Below are 7,909 nucleotides of genomic sequence, written 5' to 3'. Positions count from 1 at the left end.
GGACATTACTTAGCAGGGAGTTGGCTTCAATAATAGTTGTGATATTGTTCAACCAACCATTCCATTATACAAGACTTATATTCAATAGTTTGGCAAGAAATGCTGAGAAGCAGGCACATCAGAGATTTCTGATGTATCCAAGATTCCTCCAAATTTTAATCAATCGATCCTTGCAAGGTCTGAACTTGGCAGGAGAGACTTTAGGACTGCAAGATCCCAATATTTACAAGAGAATAAAAGGTGCCAGAAGTCAATTCGATGAGATGCTGAATGGGATATACTTATGTGGCTCCTAAATGCAAACATTGAAGTAATGGAAGTACCTTCCTCCCCTGGACAGACTGATGAATCTAATGAAGATGGGAATGATGAAAGTTATGATGACTCTGATGAAAGTGACGATGAGAATGATGATGGTGCATATGGGAATGATGATGGTGTAGATGATGCAATAATAATGGTTGAACCACAGGCAGAGCAAGTGATAGATGAACCTGTTGTACAACAAATTGGCTATGAAGCTCACAATGATGATACGAATGATGATGTTGAGGTAAATGAACTAGTTGAGGAACCGGAAGTGGATTCAAGGAGTGTGGCAACTGAGCAAATTGACAATGATGTATTTATTGCCAATGTGGTCTCAAGTATGTGACTGACACTATTCAAAAGACTACACCACCAGATTCCCAGGTCCAGTTGAAGCCAACATTGATACATCCTCACATGGGTCAAAACAAGCCCATGATACAATCCATTAATCCCCAACTAACACTGAACCTGTCATATCCAGCCCTGTACAAATTCATGACACATTCATTCTTACACCACCTGTTTCACCTCTATATGAATCTATTCAACCTGAACCCATTCCCACATCCCAAGTCATACAAGACACAACTGAAGCCTACACAGTTCCATCACCTGAAACTTCTTCAAGTGAACCTTTTTCTGAACCTGCTTTCAAACCGACCCAAGAGACAACACCCTCCAGTCCAAATATCTATGACTTTATCTCTGAAAATGCAAATCTAAATTTTAAGAATACTATTCTTAACGAGAGAAATTCTATAATAGAGAGGAAGAACATGGCATTAGAACAAGCTCTGCAACAAGCTTTATTGAAAATTCAAACCCTGGAGCACTCTTAGGTTGATAAGACCTCAGATGCACCAAAACAGGGGGAGAATACTGAAGAAGCAGATGTCATGAAGTTCATTAAAAGCACATATGCAAGTACAAGTGATGAAACTACTGATGCAAGAGCAAGCAATGCATTGAATCTACTAAATTCAGAATATGATGATGAAGATGAAGAGGAAGTTGTAAAAAAAGAACAGGAAATTAATGATGAAGAAACTGAAATAAATGCTGAAGAAGAGGGGGAGTCAAATGATGAAGAATTTAACAAGTCGAAAGGAGAAAACAAAAAGGGAAAGGGATTGCTCTGATTGAAGAAGATTTACATCCCAAGGCTACTCAAAGAATAATTTATGGCGATGATATACTTGAAAGGAATGAGGTGAATGACCCTGATATAGCTGAAGTTGAGTCTGTCAGAACAGTGATGGAAATTATAAATGAAGAAAGGGACAAAGAAATTGCTGAAAGAGAAGAGGAGGAGATTCCTCAGGAGGCGTTAGAGACCTTGATTGCTATGAAAAATAAAGAAGAAGAGGAAGAAAGGCTTAGGAAATTAGCTGATGAGGCAATAGGGGCTGCAATGGAGAATGTGAAAAAGAATTTTTTTTTCTTTTATTATTAATATTAATTATTAATAATGAACAATCAGCAAAACCAACTCCTATTGCACAAACTAAGGATGAGCCCGAACTTGCACAGCCTGAGCCTGAGAATGTACAAACAGAACATTTTGAGTATGCTTTAGGTCCAACTATTCCAATACAAAGAAAAAGACAATCTAGTGGAATTAGCTTTGGATTACTGACAAAACTGGTTGTCTTGTGAATTTACAATAATGTGCTGAAGAATCCTGAAAGGCATGATCTAGAGATTGTGGCTGCTACAAGGAAAACTCAGAAAGAAATGTAACAAAAATACAGTGAGTCACAAGCTGAAAATATACCAGAGCCCAGAATAGAAGAAATTTTTGATGATGAACCGGCTGAAGTAGTTATTAAACCTATAGTGACTGAACCAGTTATTATTGATGAGCCAGAGCCTGAGGCTAGGGAGTCTGTGAAAAGAAAAGAAACATCAGAGATAGAGACCCCAAAGCCCAAGAGACAAAAAATTGTCAAGAAATTCTACACAAGAAAACACAAGCCCAAGGTTGTTGTTGAGCCAATGGTCACTCAAACTGAAGAACCAATAATTGAGGCCTTGCACAACCTTGATGAAACTATTGAAGTAGAAGAAGATGAGGATATAGGAGAAAAGAGAGAAAAGGAGGATAAAGCATATCTGTTGAGTCTTGGTTTTGATCAAAGTCACTTTGACTTCATGATAAGACAGAGTATCTCAAAGGCTACAGAGGGTTGGAGGAGCAGAGAAACAAGAAGAACCTTCCTCTTGCAAGCCGGAAATTCTCCTTCATACTTAAATCGCCAAACATTTGAAATTTTTGACAAAATATACAAGAATGCCTTAATTGATGACACTCCAAACTATGTAGAAAAGTTCAAAAAAGAGAAGGAAGAAAGAGACAAAAGGGAATATGAAGAGTTGAAAAAGAAACACAAAGTTATCAAATTCTTGCAACTGCATGGATAAAATTACAACGCTCTCATAAACCTAACATTAGAAGAGCTGAAAAGGAAAGTGCAGATAGTAAAAGAGTTACATGAAGATGAAAAGTGCACAGCCAGTTATGAAAGAGAGAGAAGATTGAAGATGAAAATGGATAAAGAAAGAGAGGAAGCTGAGAAAAAGAAAGAAGAAGGTGTGAAATGGTTTGAAGATCCCGCAAGAGTGCGGACCTTGAAAGGTACACTATTACAGAAAGGGATGACTGAAGCAGAATTTGATAGCATGCCTCATGAACAACTAATTAAAGTATACAATAGAGAGCAGAGGCTATTTTTGGAAACTTAGAGAAAAATATTGGCAGATAAGTTGAGAAGAGAGGGAGAGGAACGGGCTGAAATGATAAGCACTCTTTGCAAAAGAGGCGCAATTATGGGTAAGTTGGTGTTACAAGATAATGAGACAATAAGAAGATGGTTTGAAGAGTCTGAAAAAGAGAATGAAAAGAAAAACCCTTCAACAAGGTCAAGTAGACATGTAATTAGATCAGAAATTGTGAGGCCTGAATCTCCAAGAAATTTGAATCTGCCCACACACCTTTATTTTGATAAACGATCAAGAACTCTGAGAGTCATCACTGAATATGGTAAGAGACTCAAATAATATTCAGGGATGACTTCAAAAACCTCTCAAGAGAATAGTTAGAGAAGATGGCTTAGTTAGACTTAAATGATAATCAACAGAGGAACATAATGGCTGGCCAACAAAGGAATGATCTCTTTAAGTTCTTGAAGGAACAATTTGAAAAGGGATTTTAACCAAAGGAGAAGAGAAGCTCATATAGAAGCAAAGAGGGAGAGAAGGAAAAAAAGAATGAGTGACGTTAAACTATCTGAGCTCTCCCTCTAGGAATCAAAGAAAGCAGCAACACACAAAGCAAGCAGGTCTAGTGCTAAAAGACAAACATTAAGAGAGTGCTTAGCCATGAGGAGAGAGATGGAGGAACCAAATTCAAGAGTCCAACAAGATGGAAAAATTATTCATCTTACTTACAAAAAAAAGAGTGACTCTGTCTATCTCAGAAATGCTTCTGGAAGGACAATTGCTATGGTGGAGCATGATGAAGAACTTCAATTCATACACATCCAAGATCTTCAGGACATCATCAATGTTGATGTTCCTTTAGAATCTGATGATGGTGTAGAATTGGAGATGTTTAAGTAAAGGGCTGCAGTTGTGAGGCTAAGGAAGAAGAAAGAAGCTGACAGGACCCACGGAAGAAGATAGCACGAATGGAGCTAATGGATGATCTGTTTATTCTTGTTATCTTTTGCACTTTGTATTTTTGTTTACTTTGTGTTTGATATGTAAATTTTAAGTGTAATGCCCAAGTGGTAGAATTTCCTTTATGTAATGTAATGACATTTTCTTAAATTAACTATCCTTGAAAATTGATACACTTTTAACTATATACAAGTATGTTTTAGTGCATCTGAGCTTTTTCCAATCTAGGGGAGATTGTTGAGTCAGATATATACAAAGGAAGATTGGAATATTCTCAACCTCCTCAAGAAATCGGCTAGGTATGGACTACAAGAAAGCTTGGACCATTGCGCATGGTGTTACTACCTCGAGCATGGTGTTTCAGACCTACTTCAGTGAAATCTTCTAAATGTTGAATGCTTCGAGCAAGCTACACTTCGCCGAGCAAGAGTGTTCTTCATCGAGTATGGATTGCCAATCGAGCAAATAACTTGATCATCCAGCTTAAACCAAGTGTTCCAAGCATATTTGTGGGTTGAGCATGGATGCAATAAAGAAGATGTCAAATGTTCTAAGTATAGACTTCGAGCATGGTTCAGTCCCGAGCTAGCTATGCATCCGAGTATGCTGAAGATTGTTTAATAAGACTCTAAGGCAGGATTTAAGACATCAAGAATAATATGCTTGCTCGATGGACTTACTCGAGCAAAAAAATGATTGGTCAAGAAGATTGAAGCATGCTGGAGGAGAATATTTTCTATCAAAAAATATTTTAAGTAAAGTCTGCTTGAAGAACTGCATCGAGCATGCTGTGCATATCAAGTCTGCTCGAACAAGATATATCATACTTGAAGACTTGTTTACACTTGTGTTTTTATTTTAGTCATTCATTATGTAATAATAAGGCCTCTAAAAGAAATGTCAGAGTCTATAAATAGAATGATAGGCTGTCATTTAATGGCACGGATTTAGACGGTTCTTTTGGTGAATACGAGGGCACACACACCTGAACGAATATTCTCTTTGTCTCCTCGTACCGTCGCCGTCACAAAACCCTTGACATTCTCTTCATTGAATATCACTGTTACATTGAAATGATACATTCAATATAGTGAATCTTTGTCTTTGATTCTTGTTCTTACTGATTATCTTTCCTATTTCATACATTCACTCCCATCCCCTAAATATACTGATTCCACCGAGATATTCAGAAGGCCTTTGGTTTATTTGATCTGTGTGTTCTTGTTAACCTATTAAGGTTTGCACCAGGTCCGGTCCTGACAATTTGGAGCCTAATCTTATCAAAGACCTAGAGATTCTTGCTGACCTTATTCAGTTGGATCATATGAATGAAGATACGATGCAAAGAATTCAAGTGTATCGGGGTCAAACTGAGCGCACATGGCTAAAGTATAAGCATTTGATTGGTCATTTGGCCAGTGAATTATATCAACCAGCACCTAATGATCGTTGGTCGCACGATGATTCGGATTGTGAACGTGAAGGTGGTAATGGAAATGTGGGTGGTGGTAATGATGGTAGAAATGGTGGTCCTGGTGGTGATGATGGTGTTGCGACACGTAAGCCTAAAGCTAAGGGAAATGCAATTGCGGTTGATAAGCCTAAACGAACTAGGAGGGGCTCGGGTATTTATTCAAGAGTCTCAACTACAGGTTCCAAGTATTGTTGTGTCTACTACTACTACTACTTGGTCCACTCCAGTAGTGACTACTCCATCAACATCGGTTGCTACTACTTTTTGGTGTACTCCGGTGGTAACTTTAATGAAAATGGCTTCAATTGATCCACGTTTCACGTCTATTCCAATATCTATTCTTCAATCGGTTCAATCTCCGCTATCTTCTCTACAGCAAACTTTGGCTACTACAAGTCTATCTTTTAGACCTATGCAGATGCCGAGGCCAAATTAATTATTAATGTCTTTAAATAGACCTCAAGTGCCGATGAAGTTGATTCATCCTAACTTTTATAATTGCTAGTGTAACATTAGATGTTAAAGTTGATGAATATGGTGCACTTACAAGAGAATTAGATGGCTGTTAATCGTCAATTCCAAGAGACTATACATACTGATAGGCAGATGATGACAGGTTTACAATTTCTGCTAAAGGAGAATAGGGAGCTGAGAGCCCTGGTGGTTGCCCATGGGGGAGAAGATTCAGAAGCGGGATGAACTTATCCTTCAGTTAACATGTAAAGAAGACATTTTGAAGAAACTGAAGGACCGGGATCACGACAAGGATCCTAAAGCAGGCGGTTTAGATCAGCAACCAGGTGCTTCATCATCTGGTAATGTACCTTCTAAAGGGGAGTCGAACGGGAAAGAGTTAGTGGTTTATCATGATTCGACCGAAAGACTGAAAGAGTTAGTGAACAGCTTGAAAGTGAAGATGATGTTTTTGATGATAGAGGGGTTGTTATGAGTATGGTTGATGCGGCCGATATTGAAGAAGGCGAGTTTGTTGACCATTGTTTGACTAAAGAACAGAACTCCATTCTTCTTAATTTAAAGAAGGAAGATGTTGAAGAGTTGGAGAGACAGGAGGATGTGGAGGTGGAATATACTAAAAAAGTTAGATTTGATTCAAGTATTCCATCTGGGAATACTTGTTATGATGATATTGAGATGGAAGATGTTACGGCTGAGGAATACCCAGATATGTATACACGGTTTAAAACTGATAATCGGATTCCATTTTTCACGAGTGAACACCATGAAGCAGCCGAGGAATGTTTGAGAAAAGAGAAAGAAAAAAGTAAAGGTAAAGAGAAAGTGCAAGTACCCAAGGCACAACAGGCTTCTGATGATATATTCAACTAAAATGCTAAGAAGATGAACAATTGGATAGAGACATTGCAGTATGCACAGAAAGAAGATTCCTTTCCATGGAAGGCTCACTCGTCTGCATATCAAATGAAGAAGTTTATCGCCATGAAGACAGTTAAAGGTAATATTATGTCATGGATGTATGCACCGGAGTTAATGGTTTGTTTCGTGTAGTGGGAAAATGGTATGCAGTATTTCAAAAATATTATCGATGTTCTTTCCATGTCATGATAGGATGTTCGTATTTTGGCATATAGACCATTCATGAAACATGGTGATAATCTATTGGTGGATTACTTCTATCGTCATCTCATCCACGAGGTAAATTATTGTTTTAAGTTTTTCAAGCCTCAGATGCTGACAAGGAAATATGTGGATGAAATTGATCCACGTACGGGTTGGAGGAAGCTGGTGCTAAATGTGAAACCGCCTCATACTTTGAAGAAAGTCCCTTTAAAGATTTTTCCCCAAAGTCTTTATAAGAGATTCAATAGGTGGTACCACAATGACAAGACTGGTGAATCAGTGATTGTGTTGGGTTCTGGGTTAAAGTTTGAGTTTATTCAGATAATTGATCTGATGTGGCTTGTCAGCCTGTCTGAGTCTGATAACGACGTGTTATTTATAATCAAATCATATGGGCACACAACAAAGACAATGAGATGGCTATGCAATTCCAACGTGTCGTTCGAGTTTGTCATGCTTTTGGAATTCATAGTTTTGCTGATAGGAAGACCAGAAGATTCAAGTTATGAAGATCACAAAGCTCGAGACGACGGGAGTTTGTTGATACATTTTTTGTCGATTTGGTATTTGTTTAAACGTATTAGAAATTAACTTTAATGTGTGGGGGTATTTTGGTAATTGTATGTAAAGTCTCATTCGCTACGGAATGTATAGCGAATGAGACTCGTATGTTTTCGGCCTCATTTGTTAGGGTTGTTAACTAATGAGAAGTAAACTATGAAGGTCATTCGTTATGGTTTGTATAACGAATAGGATGCTCATTCGTTATGTATATAAATACATATATAAAGAATGAGCCATCGTCTATATATACCCTGCAAATTATCTAGCTAATTAGTAGTTCTT

The sequence above is a fragment of the Bidens hawaiensis genome, unplaced genomic scaffold (genome assembly GCF_021521415.1).
Source record: "Bidens hawaiensis isolate Kalapana, Puna unplaced genomic scaffold, B.hawaiensis_p1.1 tig00008513_1, whole genome shotgun sequence".
Taxonomy (NCBI): Eukaryota; Viridiplantae; Streptophyta; class Magnoliopsida; order Asterales; family Asteraceae; genus Bidens; species Bidens hawaiensis.
This window is presented reverse-complemented; position numbering follows the sequence as displayed.